Source organism: Macaca mulatta, chromosome 1, assembly GCF_049350105.2.
Source record: "Macaca mulatta isolate MMU2019108-1 chromosome 1, T2T-MMU8v2.0, whole genome shotgun sequence".
In the NCBI taxonomy this organism is placed as follows: Eukaryota; Metazoa; Chordata; class Mammalia; order Primates; family Cercopithecidae; genus Macaca; species Macaca mulatta.
Genome location: NC_133406.1, coordinates 196194008 through 196218538, shown reverse-complemented (window position 1 = coordinate 196218538; position 24531 = coordinate 196194008). Strand labels below are relative to the sequence as shown.

The following is a 24531-nucleotide window of genomic DNA, read 5'->3' as shown; positions in this document are numbered from 1 at the left end:
ACTTGTGCGGTAAACTTCATTGTGTGATTATTTAATAGACCATTAACAAGCAGATTCATTAACAAGATCTTAATTAACAAGTTCCAGGGTTATTCCTCCAAGTTCCCAGGGGTCCTGTTCTCCTCCCATTTAGTCCCAGAGACTTCCTATCCTCCTTAAACTAACCAAGCCAGATGCATTTAAATTCAGTCTTTTTACTGCAAGTGAAATGACTGCAGGCAAAGAGAAGAACATAGTATCATTCCTAATAATAATAGCTGACACTTCAAGCACTTTCTATGTGTCAGGCACTATTCTGAATGCTTTACAGGTAATAATTTATTTAATCCTCATAAAATCCCTATGAGATAGGTGTTGTTTGTCTCCATTTTACAGATGAGGAAACTGATGCACAGTGTTTAAGCAATATGCCCATTGTCACACAAGCAAGTGTGAGAGAAGAGGTTCAGATCCCAGTCAGTCTAACTCCAGAGTCAATGAGAAGGAAGGACACTCCAGGAGAGGGAGACCTATGGGTCAGATTCACGAGGTAACAAGAATAATACTTGTATTTGTTCACCGTGTGCCAGACACTGTTCTGAGCACTTCATATATGTATGTCAGGCTGTCTCCATACTTGAAAAATTGATAGGAGCCTTTTGCAGTGTGGCAGCCCTTAGGCACAATTTATTTTGGCCCATTCACAAGCCCTTTTCACCCTCCCTGCACTGTGAGTTCCTTGAGGTAGGAGCTGTGTCCTATTCTAAGATCTCTGTTCCCAGTCCCCAGTTCATTGCCTGGAACTTACTAGTTATGATCTAAGAAAACAAATTTGTCAAACGTACCCTTTGGTGGGATGGAGGAAGATGATTTAGTATCTGCTAACGCCCAATGCGCTTTACAGACATAGTAGTTTAAGAAGAGCTAAATCTGTGAGACGAGACAGAGGCACCTACTCTTTCTGTGCCTCCATTTCCTCAGGGTAAAGTGGGATGAACACTAGTATCAATCTCTTAGGGGTGTTATAAGGATTAAATGAGTTAATAGAAAATACAAATAAAGTCCTAGGAACAGTGCCTGGCACAAAGTACGCCTTCAATAAATGTTAGGTATAATTGATATAAGGGTTTGGGCAGAGATTTGAGGTCTCTTAAACTGGGTTCCTCCACCTCTTGCCTCTACTCCTAACTGCATTCTGGGGACAGTGACTTCAGCAAGCCCTGAACTCCCACAAGTTTGTGCAGTGTATGACAAGTCTTCCTATGGCTGAAAAATCTTCCAGTTGATATTCAGGAGTTGATATCTATAATGTTGTCTTTCCTTCTTGGTTTCAGTTATATGGGGGCTGGAGCAAGGATGAGTTTAGCACTCACCCAATGACCCCCTTTTTAAAATACCCGAAAAGGCACAGAGTGGAAAGAACTAGAATTCTACACTAAACTCCCATCCGAGGAAGGACAGTAAGCCAGAAGGACTTTTTCTGGGTTTAGTAAAGGGCTTGATGAATCCTGTTCTATGCCTCTGCCTGGTCAGCCAACTCAGATAGCAAGTCTGTGGACCATTTACTCTTTACCAGCTATTTTGAGGAGAGGATGAGGAAGTGATAGAATGCCTAGAATCACTGGGAAATTTGAGCTGGGAAGGAACCATTGCAGGCTGCTTTATTTTTCCAGTTTTCTAATTACTTACATAATGCTTAAGACTGTGTTTTCCCCTTTAAGGGGAAAAAATGGCTTTGGCTCTATTTAGAGCTCATCACATTTGTACATTCTACAAATACTCTTCTCCTAAATCTCAACTTGAAGACTTCCAAGCACTGTTCTCACAGCTGGCTGCTTTCGCTCCCACTCCACTATCCCGCCCTGCCCCATCATCTTTAGTTAACGATGGATGCTCATAAACCCCCAAACTGGCCTCCCTCTTTTCCGACTTCGCATCCTTGTGTTCTTTCTAAGGAGCTCGGCCATAATATCACTTTTCTTTAGCAGCATTCTAACTTCTAAGAGGCTTAATAGGCAAGGAGATTGTGGGGTCTTTGACTTCCTCTGAGCCTTAGCCCTAAGTGGTTTATTCTATTAAGCTGATTCCTGGTGGTGGATAGAGCTTTGCTGGATAAGAAGTTGGGGTGGGGGAAAGTTGCAGTTGGAGGAATTGGATACTTTCACTCCCCCTTCCACTGTGCCCCACCCTCCAACCCACTCCTGCCCCGATTGTGTTTTTAGAGCTTTAGAATGAAGGAAGTGGTGATGAAATTAAGTAAAGAACTCTTAGAGGACTTAAGAGGTTTACATTTTCCCCAAAACTGTCTTTTGCCTCCTCACCTCTTCCCTCTCTGCACTTTCATTCCTACTCTTCAGTCTGCCACTTGTGGATTTTTTTTTCTTTCCTTCCACCTCTACTTTTGCCTCCACTCCAACACTAGCTTAAATAAAAAAGCTGGGGGGAATAAGGAATACCAATTTTGAGCTATCGTTTTAAAGAAAGGAATCCTATCCAGGTGTGGAATGTAGAAAAAAAATAACAGATAAGATTTTAACAAAGGAAACAATGCAAATTCTTCCAGATGTTTTCTCCTAGCATTACACCAAGTTGAATATATTGACCCAGATTAAGGATTTTCAGGTGTCCCTATTAACATTCTCTCTTGGTTCAGGAGGGCCAGCAGGCTGGTAGAGCAGAGGAAGTGTCTGTTCTTTATTCAGTCATGCTGAGCGGCAGAGAAACTGTAAGGGACATTTGTGAGCAGGAAGAATGATGTTAGAGAAGTGAGGAGGGGAGTCAAGAGTTTAAGTGTAGAAAAAAGTACAGGACAACCTTCACAGGGAAGGTGGGAAGAAAACCAAAACTAGCCAGAGAGCTAAAAAGAAGGAGGGAAAACGTGAGATGGAGGTCGGAAGATGGAAAATGTGAAGCATTTCAAGGAATTGTGAGTAATTTGTTTGATGGCATACAATTGTTGATGAAGGAGTGGGGAAACAGGGCCTGGATGTGTGGTTGGTAGGCTTATAAGGCAGCAGAGGCTCTTTGGAGGGCCTTTCAGCAATGTCTGTCTACAAAAAATTTAAATACAAATATCCTTTGATGGGATTCGACTTAAGAATTTATCCTGCCGGGCGCGGTGGCTCAAGCCTGTAATCCCAGCACTTTGGGAGGCCGAGACGGGCGGATCACGAGGTCAGGAGATCGAGACCATCCTGGCTAACACGGTGAAACCCCGTCTCTACTAAAAAAATACAGAAAAAACTAGCCGGGCGAGGTGGCGGGCGCCTGTAGTCCCAGTTACTCGGGAGGCTGAGGCAGGAGAATGGCGTGAACCCGGGAGGCGGAGCTTGCAGTGAGCTGAGATCCGACCACTGCACTCCAGCCTGGGCTACAGAGCGAGACTCCATCTCAAAAAAAAAAAAAAAAAAAAAAAAAAGATGTATGTTCTTTATAATATTGTTTGTAAAGTGGAAAAAAACCAAACAATCTAAATGTACACTGATAGGGAATTGGTAAAATAAATAATGATATATCTATATTATAGAATACTACATAGTGGTTAAAAAAATGAGTTAGACCCAGCACCCTGGGAGGCCGAGGCGGGCGGATCACGAGGTCAGGAGATCGAGACCATCCTGGCTAACACGGTGAAACCCCGTCTCTACTAAAAAAAATACAAAAAACTAGCCGGGCGAGGTGGCGGGCGCCTGTAGTCCCAGCTATTCGGGAGGCTGAGGCAGGAGAATGGCGTAAACCCGGGAGGCGGAGCTTGCAGTGAGCTGAGATCCGGCCACTGCACTCCAGCCCGGGCGACAGAGCGAGACTCCGTCTCAAAAAAAAAAAAAAAAAAAAAATGAGTTAGAGCCGTAAGTGCTTATTTGTAAAACAAGGTACAGAGAAAAAACAACCTCTTTGTATCGAAAAAAACATACATTCATGTCTATCTTTGTATATGTATATAAAACATCGGAGGGATACATACGGAACTGTTCATGCTAGTTTCCCCTGGGAAGTATGACTAGGTAGGAAGAAGCGAGTAATACTTTTTCTTGTATGCTCTTCTGCAGTATTTGAATAATTAACATGTGATGTATTATTTATATAATTAAAAAATTTAGTTTATGATTTTAAAAAGTTAATTTGGAGACACTGAAACAAAAAAGGATATTAGGAAAAAAACTAAGGAAATCTAAATATAGTTAGTAATGTATCAATATTGGTTCATTAGTTGTGATAAATCTACCATATTACTAATATATTAGTAATAGGGACAACTGGATGAAGAGTATATGGAAACCCTCTTCTACTATCTTTGCAATTTTTCCATAAATCTAGAAACTATTCCAAAATAAAAGTTTATTTTTATTTATGTTTTTATTTTTTGAGACTGAGTCTCGCTTTGTCACCAGGCTGGAGTGCAATGGCACCGTCTCGGCTCTCTGCAACCTCTGCCTCCGGGTTCAAGCAATTATCTGCCTCAGCCTCCCGAGTAGCTGGGATTATAGGCACCTGCCACCACGCCCAGCTAATTTTTTTTGTATTTTTAGTAGAGATGGGGTTTCACCATCTTGGCCAGGCTGGTCTTGAACTCCTGACCTCGTGATCCGCCCACCTCGGCCTCCCAAAGTGCTAGAATTACAGGCGTGAGCCACCGTGCCCGGCTGCCAAACGTTTATTTTTAAAAGATGATTCGGAAGACTATATTATGGGACAGACTCATAACCTAGCATTTATGACTGAATCTTGGCGAGGTGAATTGATAAAATTGAATAATTCCTCTCGTTCTATAATTACTACTTGGTTCTGTTTCTTCTAAGTGGTCAAGTGGATAGGATTATAGTCACAATTGCTGGAAAAGTGTCTGATTTGTGTATGTGTTTACAAAATCAGTTTTCTTTTCTGAATTTGTTTTTTCTTCTGAGTTAGTTTGTAAAAAGGTTAACTGATGATTATTTTAGTTTTACCGTCCAAAAAGCACAGACTGGTCTAGGAGCTATATAGTGAAGGTAGTTTAAAAATGAAATAAGACAGCTGTGTTTCCCCATGTTAAATAATACCCTGTGTTTTCCCATGTTAAAGCACTTTGAATTTTTTTTATTGTGATAAAGTATGTGTTGGGGTGGGGAACAGGATCCTACTACTCTGTAGAGGCATTTTAAAACAACAATCAACTAAAAGTTGATCTGCTTTTGTTTGTTTGTTTTATTTATTTTTTGAGATGGATTCTCGCTCTGTTGCCCAGGCTGGAGTGCAATGGCGTGATCTCGGCTCACTGCAAGCTCCACCCCCAGGTTCAAGTGATTCTTGTGTCCCAGCCTCCTGAGTATCAGGGATTACAGGTGCCCACCACCATGCCCGGCTAATTTTTGTATTTTTAGTAGAGACAGGGTTTCACCATGTTGGTCAGGCTCTTTCGAATTCCTGACCTCAAATGATCCACCTGCTTGGCCTCCCAAAGTGCTGGGATTACAGACGTGAACCACCATGCCCAGCCTGTTTGTTTGTTTAGAAGCAGGGTCTTGCTATGTTGCCCAGGCTGGAGTGCAGTGGCTCTTACAGGTGTGATTATAGTGCACTACAACCTCAAACCCCTGGGCTCAAGTGATCTTCCTGCATTAGCCTCAGCAGTAGCTGGGACTACAGGTGTGCACCACCACAAAAGGCTCTGTGTCTGCTTTTTAATATCATCATGTGCTGGCAATTTTAAACAATGTCAGCTGGAAAATATTTCTCCCCGCAAAAATACTTTGTTGGTATAAGTTTGAAAAAAATGCTGTGGTTACTCTTGAGTTTTGATATGTATGTAAGTTTCAAATTCGCTTTTTTTTTGAGTCTTGCTCTGTTGCTCAGTCTTAATTTTGAGTCTCGCTCTGTTGCCCAGGCATTGTACTGAGGAGTGCAATGATGCGATCTCAGCTCACTACAACCTCCGCCTCCGGGGTTCAAGTGATTCTCCTGCCTCAGCCTCCCAAGTAGCTGGGACTACAGGTGTGCATCACTACACCTGGCTAATTTTTGTATTTTTTGTAGAGATGGGGTTTCACCATGCTGGTCTCGAACTCTTGACCTCAAGTAATCCACCTGCCTCAGCCTCCCAAAGTGCTGGGATTACAGGTGTGAGCCACCATGCCCGGCCAAATTAGCACTTTTTAATTATTTGTCCTTTAATGAACATTGTCATCTGTAACGGAGAATTTGGAGAACTTCCAGTTGTACTGTGGGCCCCTGACATCTGCAAATTCAGCTTGATTTGGGAATAAGTATGTAACAGTTCAGAATCAGTTGAACTTCCATAGGACACAGTTTGTGTCTCCAACTCCCATGACACAGCATATTCCTTCCTGCATTTATGCAGTATATTCAAAATAGACAATGACAGCACATGAACTGTAAAAGATAAAGACACGACAATTGGAGGTTTTTCAATCTGCAGTTCTTTGTGACTACTTGGAGTTCTTACATGTTTTTAAGTTTTAAAACAGTGAAATAAACTATGAACTGCAGGGTGTAATATTTTTGTTTGGTGTGTGCAAATTTTAGTTTGCCTAGTAAATAGTTTACTAAATTTGAACATCTTTAAAAATAAAACATAATGGCCAGGTGTGGTGGCTCATGCCTGTAATCCCAGCACTTTGGGAGGCTGAGGCCGCCTGAGGCCAGGAGTTCAAGACCAGCCTGGCCAGCATGGTGAAACCTCATCTCTACTAAAAATACAAAAATTAGCTGGTGCAGTGGTGCCTGTCTGTAGTCCCAGCTACTCCGGAAGCTGAGGCACAAGAATTGTTTGAGCCCAGGAGGCAGAGATTGCAGTGAGCCGAGATTGTGCCACTATACTCCAGCCTGGGTGACAGAGCAAGACTCTGTCTCAAAAAATAAAATAAAATAAAATGTATTTTTTAAATCGTTAACTGCTTATGTTAAAATGAAATAATCAAGAAAATTATTATGGCTGATTATTACATGATTAGTTATTTGTCATTTAAAAAATGACCTGCTGTGTCAAATATGTTCCGTATGCCCTTGGAATAATGTTTGAATTGAAATATGAAATGATGAGCCGGGCACAACTATGTAAGGGTTTGGGAATAGGGGGTCTTGGAATGTTTGAGGAGCAGAGAGAAGGCCTGAGGGCTGGACAGAATGAATTTGGGAGAATATGGTAGGAGATGAGATGGAGAGGAGCCAGACCTCTGTAAATCTTTTAGGCCATGGAGAGTTGGATTTTATTTTGGGTTCATCAGGAAGCCACAGAGTGTTTTAAATATAAATCACCATGTTGTGATTTATCACTTTAAAAGATTACTTTGGGCTGGGCGTGGTGGCTTATGCCTGTAATCCCAGCACTTTGGGAGGCTGAGGTGGGCGGATCATGAAGTCAGGAGATCAAGACCATCCTGGCTAACTCGGTGAAACTCCGTCTCTACTAAAAAAAAAAAAAAAAAAATTAGCCAGGCGTGGTGGCGGGTGCCTGTAGTCCCAGCTACTGGGGAGGCTGAGGCAGAATGGCATGGACCCAGGAAGCGGAGCTTGCAGTGAGCAGAGATCATGCCACTGCACTCCAGTCTGGGTGACAGAGCGAGACTCGTCTTAAAAAAAAAAAAAAAAAAAGGTTACTTTGGCTACTGCATGACTAACAGATTGATGTAGGAAAAGTGTAACAGAAGACTTGTGAAAAGGCCATCACACAGGAGTTTGAAACCACCTGGGCAACACAGCAAGACCCCATTTCTAAAAAAAAAAAAAATTAAAAATTAGCTGGATGTGGTAGCACACACCTATAGTCTCAGCTACTCAGGAGGCTGAGTGGGAGGATCACTTGAGCCTAGTAGTTCAAGGCTGCAGTGAGCTATGATTGCACCATTGCACTCTAGCTTGGGCAACACAGCAAGATCCTGTCTCTTAAAAAAAAAAAAAAAAGACAAGGAAGGAATAATGTCTTATAGTTTTTGAAATATCTACAGTACTTTTCCATAGTAGGTACTCAATAAATGCCAAATAAATAAATGTACAAAACGTGAAGTGACTAAAAAAACACCAAAAAATCTGCGACGGAGTGTGACATGCTGAGCAACATGGTGCTAGTCCAAGAACGTTGACTTTGGAGTGCAACAAATTGGGCTTTAATTGCATTTCTGGTACTTCTTAGCTATGTTGCTTTGGGGCAAGTAATTTAAACTCTCAGAGCCTTGGGGCTTCCATGGCTGCACAATGGGAATAAGATGACTCACTGTTTTGTTTTAATGAACAAATTAAATGAGATAATGTATTTATAACATGGTGCCTGATTTATGGTAGCCAGTCAGTAAATAGTGACTATTACAGTTAGCAGGACATGAGGATACCTTGAGATTGTGGTCAGTGCAACTTCAGTGTGATTACAGTCATGGGGAACATGGCACCAGAGTTCCTTAGAATAAAGAGGAACACTTGGGACCTTTGCATGATGGAGACTCTGTCTTCTGAATCTGAACTTGTGCTGGCCTCTGAATAACTGGATTTTCAAGTCTAAAGAGAAAAAAAGGCTGGGCACTGTGGCTCACGCCTGTAATCCCAACACTTTGGGAGGCTGAGGTGGACGGATCACTTGAGGTCAGGAGTTTGAGACCAGCCTGGCCAACATGGTGAAACCCCATCTCTACTAAAAATACAAAAATTAGCCGGGCATGGTGGCAGGCGCCTGAAATCCCAGCTACTCAGGAGGCTGAGGCAGGAGAATCACTTGAAGCAGAGGTTGCAGTGAGCCAAGATCGTGCCATTGCACTCTATCCTGGGTGACAGAGTGAGACTCCATCTCAAAAAAAAAAAAAAGAAAGAAAAAAGAAAAGAAAAGAGAGGAAAAAAAAAGAAGAAACCTTTGGATAGGTTAGGGTTAGAATCTTCTCTGTCTGCTCAGTTCTTCCCTCTGATTTTAGGAGGAGTCAAATCTCTCCTTCCATTTCCAAGTTTAACAGAACCATCCTAAGGTATATGCCTCCTTGACACACAAAGTCCCTGAAGCAAGTTTCCACTTTTTTCTGTAAAAGCTCCCTGGAGCACAGGGAGCTCTTGTCTTGTACCTAGTTAAATGCCTCGATTAAGGATGTAATCATAGTTGTTTGGCTCTGTAAATCATTTGACCCTCACCTAAAGCAGCGCGGGTCTCTGGGGGGCCCAGCAATGACCATTCTGAATCTGTGAGGACAGAGTGGAGCTGGAGACTGCTTTTACCCTTAGTGGAAAGACAGCCACTTTTTGGGGGGTAATATATTTTTCTTTTTCCCTAGGTTTTCTTGTCGAGATCGTGTGTGTGCGCGCATACACACATGTGTGAGCAAAAGAGACAGAATAAAAAGAAAGAGGAAAAGGCCCAACAGTGTACAGAAACTGCTAGCACAGAGGCCGGGGAGGGACTTGCAGGGAAAGGCAAGGAAGTGATTTTGCCTGGTTTAAATCCCACTTGAACCGTGTGGTTTCTGAGTCCTGAACCTTTTGAGGTTCAAGTTGAGTGCACTCTTGACAAAACGTGATTTTCTGGTTCACATCAAAAAGGCTTTAAAAGACTTCGAAGTCTTTTCCTTAGGACATCAAACAGTCCTCAACAAAGCAGGGTGCTGATGAGATGCGTGCAAATGAACAGATTAAATTCTCCCCTGAGGATTAGATTCTCCTTAAGAAGCATGTGAAGTTGGAAACTTGGGAGATGGGGCTATGCCAAAACACTCACACTCTTGGGACCCCAGAGCGACTCTCGCCTGTTTACCCCCGACACCTCCCTGGGCCTGGAGGCTGACCTTATTTGCTATGAGGTTCACATAGAAGTGCCCAGGGAATTAGAAACTGAAAACAAACTCTTCAGGATTCTCTATCTTGCATAAGGCAACACTTATGTCCCCCAGTAAAAGGTGTAAATTAACTTAGAAAAGATAGGTCATTCCTTTGAAAAACTGACAGTTGTTTGGGTGGCTTAGAGCACAATTTTGCTTACTGAACCAGCCTCAATCTTCAGAGAAGTCAGGATTTAGAAGACTACTACTGCCTTATGGCAAATGGAATAGCACACTTTGGGAGTGGTACAGCAAACCAACCAATGCGGTAGACTTTCTGTTTCCAAGTGAGCGGCTAAAGCTAAAGTCGACTGCATAGACACAGCTGTGGGTGGGCCAACTGCATATAAGCACAGTTTCTGAGCCAAGCCGCTAAAATATTAATGATTAGCTTTAAGGAGGAGCAACTCTGATTGAGGCCACTCTCCTGTTAGAAACCATAATTAGCAATTAAAATATATTCTAAAAACTGTTCCAACCAGCAGCTTTTAAATAAATAATTGTCACTGCTGATTGAACCTGTTTTATTTCCCTGTGTTTTTTCTTATCTTCCCCCACCCCCCGACCCCTGCATAACTTACAACCCTGTAAATGCTCAGTAGCTGTTAATATGATTCTGTCAATACGTTTACCATGGTGACTTGGGCTGTATTTGGCGAGCATTTGAAGAAATCAGTCACTGGTTGGAGGGAGGAAAGACAAGCTGTCGATATCCAGGGAGAAATGCTAATAACCCTGGTGACAAATCGTCCTCTGGATTCTCCAAGGGTTAAGGAAAAGCACCTCTTAGACCTGGGAGCCGAGGGGTAAGGGATGGTGACTTGTTAGGAAGTGCAGACAGTAGCTGTCATGATCTGCAATGTCCTTTTCATTGTCTTACTTTCAACCTCTCAAAACCACAGATGAGTTCTGGAGGCAGACAGGCCTAGATTTGAATCCTGATTCAATCTGCTGTGTAACTGTGTGACCTTGCAACCACTGAACCTTCATTTTCTCATCTGTAGATTAAAGATTGTAATACCTGGCCTCATGAGGGGTTGGGAAAGGCCTTACAAAGACACTAGTTAGTGTTTCTCAGACTCTTCTGGGAAAATACACATATGGAAGAAAACTTACTTCTGCCCTCCTGCATCGCAATAGTGTATAGAAAGGATCAACTATTTGGAAGTCTTGTTTTTAGCTTCAATTTTGGTAAATTTTGTACTTTAGTTTGTTTTTTTGTTTTTGAGACAGCATTTTGCTCAGTCACCCAGGCTGGAGGGCAATGTTGTGATTGTGGCTCACTGCGGCCTCAGTCTCTTGGGCTCAAGTGATCCTCACACCTCAGCCTCCCAAGTAGCTGGGACTACAGGCACATACCCCTACACCCGGCTAGTTAAAAAATTTTTTTTTTGTAGAGATGGAGTCTCACAATGTTGCCCATGCTAGTCTCAAAACTCCTGGGCTCAAGTGATCCTCCCATCTTGACCTCCCAAAGTGCTGGGATTACAGGAGTAAGCCTCTGCGTCCAGTCTGTATTTCAGTTTTACTTTGTCAAAGTAATGTTTTAATATGCCTGTCATTATGTAAAATTGGTATGCTGATATCGTTCATTAATTCAAGTACTTATTCAATACCTACTATGTGCCAGGCAATTTTAGGCCCTCCGGATACAGTAATGAATCATACAGGTAAAGTCTAGGCTCCCATTGAGCTTACAGCTACATCAGCCAGGGAACCTAGTACTGGATGTTTCTTAGGTGGCCTGTGACCCATTTAAGGAGACAAAAACCTTATACCAGAGAATCCTATGGAGAACCTCCCGCTGGCTATCTGCCATGATTTTTAGTGGAGAAACAGAATAAAACACACAGACAAAAATCATTAGTATTTTGGTATATATCATTCCAGCTTCCTTTTAATGAGTAGATAGACACGTAGATCAGTGTGTTTTGGTATAAGTAGGGGCATACCAAATGCTGGTTTGTTACTTTCTTTTTCACTTACTCATTTACTACAGTTACTACTCTAGGTCAACATAAATCTCCATCACCATCACTACTCTTAAAAGCTTAGTATTCCATTGCACGGATGCATTACATTTTATTTAACCAATCTCTGGTTATCTAATTAGGATGTTTCCAGCTTTTCAATATTAGAAACAACACTGCAGAGAACATCTTTGTGAATTTACCTTTGTCAAGTGTCTGATCATTTTCTTAGGATATATTCCCGAAAGTCGAAATGTTGGATAAAAAGATAGGCATATTTAAATCTTTATGCCAACTGCAGATTACCTTTTTCTTTATGCTGTTATCAACACATTATGGTAAATATTTTTAATCTTTGCCAATTTAATAGACAAAATGGTTTCTTATTTATTTAATCTGTATTTCTTTATTACTAGTGAAGCTAAACATTTTTAAAAACGTTTATTGGGATTAGTTTATCTTCTTTTTTGAATTGCTTATCCATGTCCTTTACGGGGTTTCCATCTTTTTCTAATTGATTTTAAGAGCTCTTTTTTATAGGAAGGATATTAATCTTTTTTAATCTATAATATTTGTTGCATTTTTTTTTCAGTTTATCATTTGTCTGGGTACTTTAGGGTGGTGGAACTTTTTGTTGTTGTTGTTTTTTGTTTTTATTTATTTTTATTTTATTTTATTTAGTTTTATGCCTTGTGGAGCAGGGCTACCCCATAGGCAGTGTGCCCAGAATAGCTTTAAGTTTTTGCTTTTTAACAAGGCATTTTATCATTTTTTTCCCCTTTTGGCTTATCCTTAGACAGCTGTAAGACCACTTCTAATTAATCCCTAAAGCTATTCAAATGAGCAGTAGTTATCTCAAAGATAGTCCCCAGTTTGGGGGAAAAAAATCTAGATCCTAAGTTCCTGTGGATGTCCACTCAAAGGGAAGATGAGAGGTACCCAGACCTGAGAGAGGAGAGCCATAGGGTTTACAACTAGTGGAAAATACAGACAGACCAATCATTGAAATAAAATGTGATACGTGAGATAGGAGAAGTGTAGATGCTATAGACGGGAGCAAAAGGGAAACCTAACTGATCCAGGGACACAGGATATGCATCCTGGAGGAACATATGCTCAGGTTAAGGTTTTATGACTGAGTAGAAGTTAGCTAGGTGAAGAGTGGGGAAATACATTTCATGCAGGGAAGTAGCAAATGCAAAGACTTAAAGTCTAGAACTATAAGTCATGGTAGCCACTGGCCGTGTGGGTATGTTTACATCTAAATTAATTAAAATTAAATGAAATTAAATTTTTATTTCATCAGTGCCATCAGCTGCAGGTCAAAGGCTGACTACCCACATATGACTAGTGGCTGTTATATTGGACAGAGCAGGTACTGAACTTTTTCATCATTGCGGAGAGTTCTGTTGGACAGCTCTGTCCAGAAAGAGCTTGATGCATTCAGGGAACTGAAAAGGGTTCACTCTAGCAGGTATGCAGTATGCAAGGGTGGAGAGTGGCAAAAGATGAAGAGGACATAGCAAAGAATGGAGGGACTTAGTCAAAGCTGACCCTGGCACTGGGGCTAATGTTCCTAGCCAGTTGCTGTTACAGAGAAAGTAGAGAGGAAATAAATTTAAAATTTACTGTCTAACAACCCTGCAGGTAGACATTGTCTCCATTTTATATAATGCAGCTGAGACTCAGAGAATTTAAGACATTTGACCAATATACAGCTAGTTAGTGGCAGAGCTGGGATTCAAAGACAGACCTGTCTGATGCCAAAAATCTGTGCTCTTCCCCTTTTGTCACTCCAGCAGACTTCAGAAAGCTCTACCCAGTGATCTCTTAGATCAGGATGGAAAGAATTCTAAGAACAGACACCTTCTCAACTTGATGCTTTTTCTGTTGAGGCAGTATTAATCATGGGTGAGCTTGGGACCCAGCATGGAAGTAAAAGAGCTTAGAGCAGAGCTTTCTTTGGAGCTGTGCCTCCTGTTCCCTGAGTCTCAAAGAAAAACTCCTCCAGGTGCTCCAGAGGCCTTGACATTAGCCAGATTCAAGGATGAGCTCTTCCCAGGTGCTAACCCTCAGATCAGGACTGCATTGCCAAGGAGAGCCGCTGCCCTGCGGAGTCCCATGTGAAGCCTGTCAAGGGAGACCCCTGGATGTCAGAATATATGACTTGGCTCATCCCCTCACCTAGAACCTGTTGTGATGGCCACTTCCAAGATACTATCATTGGAAAGAAAGAATGCTGATCCCCAGTTAAAGGGGGAAATCCTTGCCCTAGTGCAATCCCATCTTGTCCAGCAGTTGAGAGAAGAGTGTGTCAGGCCTTGCCTCCCCACCCCTAAGCAGCCATAGGGACTGAGGCTTTTAATTTGCTGTCACAGCTCCAGGCATTTTTCTGAGCTAGGAAAGTCATGCCTGGCAGGATGTTAAAGAGAACATTACCATCTGAATGTGAACTCTGCATTAGTCAGTCTCCCTAAATTCAAGATCTAGTATTTTCTAGGGTAAATATGGTATCTTCACATCCTCTAAGCTGGCGTGAACGAATGGTTACGTGGGAAGATAAAATGCATGATCATACAGAACAGGAATAATAAAGGGCGTAAATCTAAGGAAGAAGTAAAAGACGCAGTCAACGTGATAGGGAGGAGGATTAGCCTTGGAGCTGAGCAATATTCTGAAAGAAGAGAACATTTTAAATGGATGAGGAGGGAGATGCTAGTGGCCTCTGCCTTGAAAGTAGGAAACATTTGTGCAGAACTGGGGAGGAAAGAATTGAGGAGCAGTTGGAAACTTAGTGGATGAAGAAGGTTTGTGATCTCTGTTAAATGTAGTGCAGAGAATACCCAAGACATGATAAGGGGAGTCAGCAGCATTTCATCATTCATTCATTCATTCCACAAATTTATTGACTACCTACTATGTGCTAGGAGCCATTAGATCATAAGAATCCAATGTAAAGAAGACCCGACTTCTATCTTCAAGCAGCTTACAGTTCTTACGGGGAACACAGATATGGAAACAGCCAAATACGTGACACTGAGGTTCACATTTTAAGAGGAATAAGTATATGGTGTAGTTCACAGGAGTAGCACCCAGCCTAGAATGATTAGGTCAGGAAACCCTTAAATACTATCTTTATACTAATGAAACCCAAAATTATAACTCTTAACCTTTACCTTGTCCTCTAAGCTCCACACTGGTGCACACAGTTGCCTACCTGATGTCCCCAGTTGGATGTCGAAAAGACATTTCTTTTTTTGTTTCTTTTTTTTTTTTGACACAGCATCTTGCTTTGTCACCTAGGCTGGAGTTCATGGCATGCTCATGGCTCACTGCAGCCTCGGCCTCCCTTCCTCAAACTCCCTAGGCTTGGGTGATCCTCCCACCTCAGCTTCATGAGTAGCTGGGACTTCAGGCGTGCGCCACCATGCCTGGTTAATTTTTGTATTTTTAGTAGAGATGGGATTTTGCCATGTTTCCCAGGCTGGTCTCCAACTCTTGGGCTCAAGCAATCGACTCTCCTCAGCCTCCTAAAGTGCTAGGATTACAGATGTGAGCCACCATGCCCAGCCTGAAAAGATGTTTCAAGCATACTATCTAAAAAAGAGTCCAAAGGAGAGCTCTTGATTCCTTGCCCCACTGCCGCACCACCCACACTCTTTTTTCTTTTCTTTTTTTTTTTATTTTGAGACGGGGTCTCCCTCCTGTTGCCGAGGCTGGAGTGCAATGATGCGGTCTTGGCTCACTGCAGCTTTGACTTCCCAGGTTCAAGCAATTCTCCCACCTCAGCCTCCTGAGTAGCTGGAGCTACAGGCATGCACCACTGTGCTCAGCTAATTTTTTTGTGTTTTTAGTAGAGACAGGATTTTACCATGTTGCTCAGGTTGGTCTTGAACTCCTGGGCTCGAGTGATCTGTCCATCTAGGCCTCCCCAAGTGCTGGGATTACAAGCATGAGCTGCCGTACCTGGCCTGCCCCTCTTTAAAAATAAAGCCAGAAATAATCTTGCTTCTTTATGAGGCCTCCCCATCTCAGATGACAGCACTGTTGTTTACCCAATTGCTTTGGCTGAAAAGTTAGGAACGCTCCCTGTTTGCTCTCCACTCTCATACCCAAGGGCCCTCTTACTCCACCCTCATGCCCAGTGGAAATAAGAGTTCTCAAACAACTGGTCGTGGCCCAAACCACATTGAACCATTTCACAATTTCGAGACCTAGATATTGAATCATCAGAATCCAGAACAAATACCTCTGCTGCTGAGCTTCACTCATGTGTATCTGACTGCCTTCTAGACTTTTATTCTTGGATGTCATGTGGGCACTGAATACTCAGCAGGACCACAACCAGATTTACCGTCTTCTCCCACTAAACCTGTATCTCCCCTTGTATTGCCTATTTTGATTTATCATGCTAATGTTATTCAAATTAGAAACAGGATCTCTCCATTACCTCACCCCTTATAACTAATCAATTTTCATGGCCTAACAATTCTGCTTAATAAATACCTCCATCTGTCCCCACTTCTTTTCCCATAGTTCATGCTCTCCTGCTGTGTTAGCACACTGTTGCAGTAGGCTCCTAACATGCTCTGGCGTTAGTGTCTGCTCTCTTCCAGTTCATTCCGTATACCCTACTGATAAAGATCTTGCTAACATGCAGACTTATTCGTGTCACCTGCCTACCTAACACTCCTCATTCCTATCGCAAAAAAGTCCGCAATTCTTCAGCCTCCCGTTCCAGGCTCTTTTCTTACCATTCTCCTCTTAGCTTTTCATTTACAAGCATATCTTGCAGTATGTAGCTGTTAATGAGTGTTTTGGTTTTTTCCCCAAGTACATTAATTTTTTTCTTTCATATTTTGAAATGTTACATACATACAGAAAGGTGCACAAGACATATGTGTACAGTTAAAAAATTATATGATGGACACTCATGAAACCACATCCAGCTCAAGAAATAGAACATTAGCCGGGCGTGGTGGCTCATGCCTGTAATCCCAGCACTTTGGGAGGCCGAGGTGGGCGAATCGCCTGAAGTCAGAAGTTCGAGACCAGCCTGGCCAACATGGTGAAACCCCGTCCCTACTAAAAATACAAAAATTAGCTGGACATGTTGGCGCATGCCTGTAATCGCAGCTACTGAGGAAGCTGAGGCAGGAGAATTGCTTGAACCCGGGAGGCAGAGGTTGCAGTGAGCCGAGATGGTGCCATTGCACTCCAACCTGGGCAACAGAGCAAGACTCCGTCTCAAAAAAAAAAAAAGAAAAGAAGAAAAGAAAGAAATAGAACATTTCCAGCATGTGAGAAGCCTCTCGTATGTTTCTCCTTGATTATAACCCATCCTCTCTTACTTAGGTAATCACTAGCTTGACTTTTATGATGATTACTTTTTTGCTTTTTAAAATAATTTTATCACACATGTAAACATCCCCAAACAATATAGTTTTGTATTTTGGGATATTCAAATGAGAGAAATCATGCTTTTTTTGTACTGTTTGTGTTTTGTTCTTTCTGTTCATCACTAGGTTTGTGAGATTCATCCATATAGAGTTATTTCATTTTTATTGCTGTGTAATACCCTAATTTCTTTTCTTTTCTTTTCTTTCTTTCTTTTATGTTTTTTTGAAATGGGGGTCTCACTCTGTTGCTCAACTGGAGTGCGGTGGTGCAGTCTCAGCTCACTGCAACCTCCACCTCCCAGGCTTAAGTGATCCTCTGTCCTCAGCCTCCTGAGTAGCTGGGACTACAGGCACGCACTACCACACCAAGCTAATTTTTATATTTTTTGTAGAGACAGGATTTCACCATGTTGGTCAGGCTGATCTCAAACTCCTGGACTGAAGCAATTTGCCTGCCTCAGCCTCCCAAAGTGCTGGGATTACAGGAGTGAGCCACCATGCTATGCCTACCCTGATTTCTATATCCATTCTGATAGTGATATACATTTGGGTTATTTCTAATTCTTTGGTTCTTATGAAAAATGCTGCTATAAACATTTGTATATGTATCCTGGTGTACAGGGCCTGAGTTTTCGGAGGGTAGAGACCCAAGAGTAGAATTGCTGCCGCCTGGGGAAAGTGCTTCTTCAACTTTACTAGCTAATGTCAAACTGTATTCTGAAGACGTTCTACCAATTTGTTGTATTTGTAGCAGAGTATATAAGAATTTCTGTTGTTTCATGTTCCCACTAGTACTTGATGTTGTCAGACCTTTTAATTTTTAATCATCTTTCTGGATATAGAATGATTTCTCAATTTAGTTTTTGTCTACATTTCCGTGGTTACTGATAAGGTGGAACACGTTTTCATATGTTTATTGGCCATTTGAATGTTCTCTTTGGTGAAGTGCCTGTTCAATGTTTTGTTCATTTTTCTGTTGGGTTGTGTCTTTCCTAATTTCTTCATGTAGGCTTTGTATTTCTCCTATTCAACTATTACAACTTATTAATATCTCCTATAAATATATATTCTAACTGATCTCTGTATCTCCAGTCTCAAACACTTTTATTCCATCGTCTTCATAGCTCTCAGAGTTTTAAGAGAAACCCTGTTGTTGTAATTCCCATCCCTAAAACTCTTCAATGACTCTCCATTGCCCTTGAAGTTAAGCGAAGGACAACATGGGCTGTGAGATCCTTCATCATATGCTCTCTCATTTCTTACTCCGTCTCTCGCTGGATCCTCTCAACTCCCTCCTGTTTCTTTACTGTAACACCCATCTCTACCAAACTGCTTGCTGTTCCTTAAACACATAAAATTGTTTTACACTTGCATTTGCCATGGTTACCCTTTTTCTTCCCTTTGCTCTTAATTGGGAGAATACCTACTCACCTTTTGAAACTCAACTCAAAGCTCAGCTCCTCTATAAAACCTTTACCAGCTCTCCTTCTTATCCCTCCATCCTGTATTCTACCAAACACACTGTCTTTATTTCTAGCAAGGCACCTGTTTATTGCATTTATTGGTTAATATGCCTGCCTCTTCCATCATATTATATATAAGTCCTTTCAAGCCATGGGAAGCTCCTTGAAGGTAGAGGAATTGCTTCATCGTCTTTTTGTTCTCGTGGCCTAGCACAGTGTCTGGCACAGAGCAGGATATGATAAATAGGAGTAATTGTTATTAATGTTATTACTGGTATTGGGTACGATTGGGTGCCAATCCGTTTTCCTTATTAGACTGTAAATTCCTTGAGGAGCCTGGTACTTGGTTGGCATGTGGTAACATTTGTCTAGTGAATTAATAACTTATGAAAAACTTCTGTAAAGAACAATTGCTTTAAGCAATATTTGGAGTAGGAACATGGAAACATGAGTAACTTTGCAGAGAAAAAAAAGCTGGTTTACATCCATCTCATGAGGATGAAATCTTAGGCTCGAACTAATTCAGAGTAAAATTTTATAAGAACAAACAATGTTTTATGCTTCGGTTAAAAAGTAAGGGGTAAAAGTGGGAAAAGCCTAACTTGTCAGTTCGTGTAGAAAAGAAGCTCAACTCTGTTATATGGTATTGTCTTTCATCTAAAAAATTAAGTTTTTGTGGTGAACTGTAATTTTTGTGTGAGGGAAAATGAAAATCTAAAGAACACAGTGCTAGAAAGATTATGATTTGCTTAGCACCTATGTCTGCAGTCTGAAGAGCTTGTCACTGTTACAGTCAAATCTTGTAGATGTTTCAGCTAAGACTATCTTTGCTCAAAAAGAGGGCCCAGGCCATTCCATGGAGTAACCATTCTGGTTTTTTTTTTTTTCTTTTTGAGACGGAGTCTCGCTCTGTCGTCCAGGCTGGAGTGCAGTGGCCGAATCTCAGCTCACTGCAAGCTCCGCCTCCCAGGTTTACACCATTCTCCTGCCTCAGCCTCCCGAGTAGCTGGGACTACAGACACCCACCACCTCGCCTGGCTAGTTTTTTTGTATTTTTTAGTAGAGACGGGGTTTCACCGTGTTAGCCAAGATGGTCTCAATCTCCTGACCTCGTGATCTGCCCGTCTCGGCCTCCCAAAGTGCTGGGATTACAGGCTTGAGCCACCGCGCCTGGCCTTTTTTATTTTTTTATTTTTTTTTTTTTGAGACGAGTCTCGCTCTGTCGCCCAAGCTGGAGTGCAGTGGCGTGATCTCAGCTCACTGCAACCTCCACCTCCCGGGTTCAAGCAATTCTCCTGCCTCACCCTCCCAAGTAGCTGGGATTACAGGCACACGCCACCACACCCAGCTAATTTTTGTATTTTTAGTAGAGATGGGGTTTCACCATGCTGGCCAGGCTGGTCTCGAACTCCTGACCTTGTGATCCGCCCACCTTGGCCTCCCAAAGTGCTGGGATTACAGGCATGAGCCACTGTGCCCAGCTGGAGTAACCATTCTTAAACTGTTTTCAATAAGGCATAATGGGCAAAGTTACGCAGGTAACACTGTCTCATAGACAAACCTGCAGTGATGCATAATTTCTGGTCCATGAGCTCTACCTCCACTTATTTTTGTCTCTCCCTTAAGAAAATGTATTGTAATAGAAGTAAGCAATAGTGAAATTAATTATTGTAGTGATAACCTTGATCTGCTCCACATTTTATTTCCTAAAAAGCAAATCATTTTTCTAAAGTTTCAATACTTTAATTATTAGTGTTAAGAAATTACTGTATTCCTGACAATTGACATCTTGGTTGAGAACAGTATGTACAGCGGTGTATTTTGTTTGTAGAAAGAAGAAAGGCTTTGGAGTCACTCCAGCTGTGATTCATATAGCAGTTCAGTCATTGCCCTGTGATCCTGAGCTAGTTGCTTAATATCTCTGACTTTCATCCAAAAAATAGGCTACCTACTTTACAAATTGCTGTCAGGACAATAAATAATTATGTAAAATAGCCAAGATAATACCTACCCCCTAAATATCTTTCAAATCTATATACATATCTCTGTTCCCCCCGCTACAGCCCGATTTTAAGTCACTAGCATCTATGTTCTGGATTATTTAGCAGCCTTCTAAATGGTCTTCTGCTTCCAGTCTTGCCTACCCTAGTTTTGTTCAGAGCAAAGGATATTGTGAAAGCTGACTTGAACCACTAACAGGTGTCTCCCTGGTATGGAGATGAATACGTAGCCGCTGTGGATGAATGTGTGGTAAGGAGATGAATATGTATCACATGACAGGGACTGGTTTAGCATTTTATGCATTATCTCATTTAATCTTCACCATAAGCCAGTGAAGTATCATTCACCCTTTAAAAACTGGAGTTTAGAGATGGTGAGTGACTTGCCTACTGCCACTCTGCTGGGACGTGAATAATTCTATGTGTGACCAGCTCTCTCTGGTTCCAAAGCAGATGCTCTGCCCCTGCTTCATGCTGCCTGTGCTGTTCAGCATTCTAATCCTATTACTAAGTCCCTGCCTTCTGGGCTTACTGTGTGGTCTCCTGGTAACAGCTTTGCACATCACTTAGCTACAGGGAGATGATGGTGGATGCAAATATCTGATTTTCCTGACAGTCACATTCCTTTTAGTATATTAATAAACTGACATTGGCCAGGCAGTGTCACGCCTGTAATCCCAGCACTTTGGGAGGCCAAGGGGGGCGGATCACTTGAGGTCAGGAGTTCAAGACCAGCCTGGCCAACATGGCAAAACTCTGTCCTACTAAAAATACAAAAATTAGCTGGGTGTGGTGGTGCGCACTTGTGATGCCAGCTACTTGGGAGGCTGAGGCACGAGAATCCCTTGAACCTGCGAGGCAGAGGTTGCAGTGTGCCTGCACTGCAGCCTGAGTGACAGAGCAAGACTCCGTCTCAATAAATAAATAAATAAATAAATAAATAAATAAATAAAATAAACTGACATTCTAGTTTTATACTTAGGTTTTTTTAGAACCTAGCATGCATGCACCTGCCTGGGTTCTCTGGACTCTGACAGGATTGAGTCTCTGGACTAGCAAGGCTGAGGGCCAGACTCTGGTCTTTGATAAATTTGACAAGGGCAATATCATGTGGCACAAGCCTTCTTGCAGCCAACCTGCTGCTCCAAGCTGCAACTTTCTGATGCCTACAATTAACCTTGATGACACTGATGAAAAATCTTACTTGATTTGAAACCTGGATGCTTTTATAGACTTTTAGATAGTAACAGAAACGAAAACTGTCTACACTTGGTTTCCTTGAGATTTAGGAAACTTCTCAAGCATTTAATCGACAAACATGTTTTGAGACCTATAACAAGGGGAATACAAAGAAATTTAGTGTCTTGCCCTTGCCCTCGAGATGCTTCAAATGTCATTGAGAACATTAGAGGTTTTTTAAGACCCACAATTGAAAATACCGGATTACAGTACTTTCACATAGTAAACATTCTGTGTATCCAAATGGGTTTCAAGTGAATGCTTGATATACCTGAGCCTGACTTTTATGTGGAAGCTTGACAAATATTTGTTGAATGGTTATTGAGTATTGGCCTCCCAGGCATTGCTCTCTCATTGGCTTGACTCTAGCTCTGTCCTCTCTAAGAAGCTGCAGACTTAGGATATTTAGCTACTCACTGAACAGTCACACCTCAAGGAATTTCCACCAGCACTTCAAACTCAGCATGTCAAAACTGAGTGTATTAACTTTCCATGTTTGAAGAGGCAGCATAACCTCAAAGTTAGGAGCGTGGAGTCTGGAATATTGGTTTCAGTCACAGCTCTAGCTAGCTGAATGACCTGGGGAAAGGCTCTGAACTGTTCTTTCTTTGTGTGAGGAAATACAGGTTTACTCTTGGGATTTGATGAGATAGCAGACACAGCACATTCAACACAATACCTGCACACAGGCAGTAATCATTAAATGTTAGCTATTATCATCCAAAATTGCCCCCAAACTTCCAATTTTTCCTATCTGGTAATGACACCATTACCCACTCGAACCCTCTTCTTCACTCCATCTCAGCTAAAGAGTTAGCAAAAACTGGATATTCTACCTTTTTTATTCACCCTGTCACCCAGGCTGGAGTGTGATGGTGCTATTATGGCTTACCACAGCTTCAAACTCCTGGGGTCCGGTGATCCTCCTACCTCAGCCTTCTAAGTAGCTGGGACTACAGGCATGTGCCACCACGCCCAGCTAATTGTTTTATTTTTTGTAGAGACAGGGTTTTGTCATGTTGTCCAGGCTGGCCTCTGACTCCTAGACTCATATGATCCACCCCCCCAGGCCTCCCAAAGTCCTGGGATTAGGACATGGGCCATGGTGCCCCTCCTATTCTACCTTTTTATTTTGTCTCAGATTATGAGTCATTCAACATACACTTATGTGCAATCTACCAAATGCCTAACACATTGCTAGGCACTGAAGACACAGAGATGAATGCTTACTAGTCTCTGTGTCTGTAGAAGCAAATACATATGTACCTGCAGACTTCAGATGATCCACATAATGGAGATACACAAAGTATGTTAAAAAATAAATAAATAAATAAATAAATAAATAAATAAATAAAGTCTGAACCAGGCGCAGTGTCTCACGCCTGTAATCCCAGCACTTTGGGAGGCTGAGGCGTCACCTGAGGTTGGGAGTTCGAGACCAGCCTGACCAACATAGAGAGACCCTGTTTCTACTAAAAATACAAAATTAGCCAGGCATGGTGACGCATGCCTGTAATCCCAGCTACTCGGGAGGCTGAGGCAGGAGAATCATTTGAACCTGGGAGGTAGAGGATGCAGTAAGCCGAGATTGCGCCATTGCACTCCAGCCTGGGCAACAAGAGAGAAACTCCGTGTCAAAAAAAAAAAAAAAAGTCTGAAAGAGATTTCCCGTCCTCTTTTCGAAACCAGTGCCCTTGCTGAAGCCTGCATTGCCTCTTACTGTAGATATAGCAGGAAGTTGGGTTTTTTTATTGGTGTTGAAATGTATAGGTAAAACATAAATTCATGCCCATTGCAAAAAAAAAAATAAATTACAGAAATAATTAAAAAGTAAAAGCCTCTTACTCCACCTCTTTAATCCTACTCCTTTCCATAAACATAAATAACTGGACTGTTTACTGTTTAATAGGTACCCTTGAAGACCTTTTCTATTTATACATGTATACATTTATGTATATTTATGTAGATAGAAATAGTTTTTATACAAATGGGATTATACCATAAACGTGCTTCTTGCTTTTCTCACTTAATCATGTGTGTTTTCAATTTTTCCATGTCAATACATAATAGAATTACCTTATTCTTTTTAACTCCTAAATGGTATTCCATGTTTTGGAACTACCATAATTTATTTAGTTATTTTCCTGTTGAACATGTTGTAATTTACTTCCAGTTTTTTGTAATTGCAATCAATGCTGCAGTGAACTTTTGGCACATAGGTTTTAGTTATTTCTGCAAGTAAGTTTCTAGAAGTGGAAGTACTGAGTTAAGAGGTGTTTTTGTGAGATTATGCTAACTTACCCTTAAAAAAGACTGTACTTGGCCTGGCGCGGTGGCTCACACCTGTAATCCCAGCACTTTGGGAGGCCGAGGCGGGAAGATCACAAGATCAGGAGATCGAGACCATCCTGGCTAACATGGTGAAAGCCCGTCTCTACTAAAAATACAAAAAATTAGCCGGGCGTGGTGGCAGGCGCCTGTAGTCCCAGCTACTCAGGAGGCTGAGGCAGGAGAATGGTGTGAACCTGGGAGGCAGAGGTTGCAGTGAGCCAAGATTGCGCCACTGCACTCCAGCCTGGGTGACAAAGTGAGACTCCGTCTCAACAACAACAACAACAAAAAAGATTGTACTTGTTTACATTCCCATCTAATAGAGAATGAGAACATTCATTTACATAATGAGAATATTCATTACA

At 41.8% G+C, this 24531-nt stretch overlaps 1 protein-coding gene across 10 annotated transcripts in view; it reads left to right on the top strand.

Moving 5' to 3' along the window:
* RNF220 (ring finger protein 220) overlaps window positions 1-24531 on the top strand; it is a 273075-nt gene that overhangs the window by 43768 nt on the left and 204776 nt on the right. The window contains exon 1 of one of the 10 annotated variants that reach the window (XM_077959005.1): window positions 2709-2905. The exons of the other annotated variants lie outside the window; for them this stretch is intronic. The gene's annotated coding sequence lies outside the window, so the exon portion shown is untranslated. Of the gene's footprint in view, window positions 1-2708; window positions 2906-24531 lie in introns of those variants that run through there. 10 annotated transcript variants of the gene reach the window in all.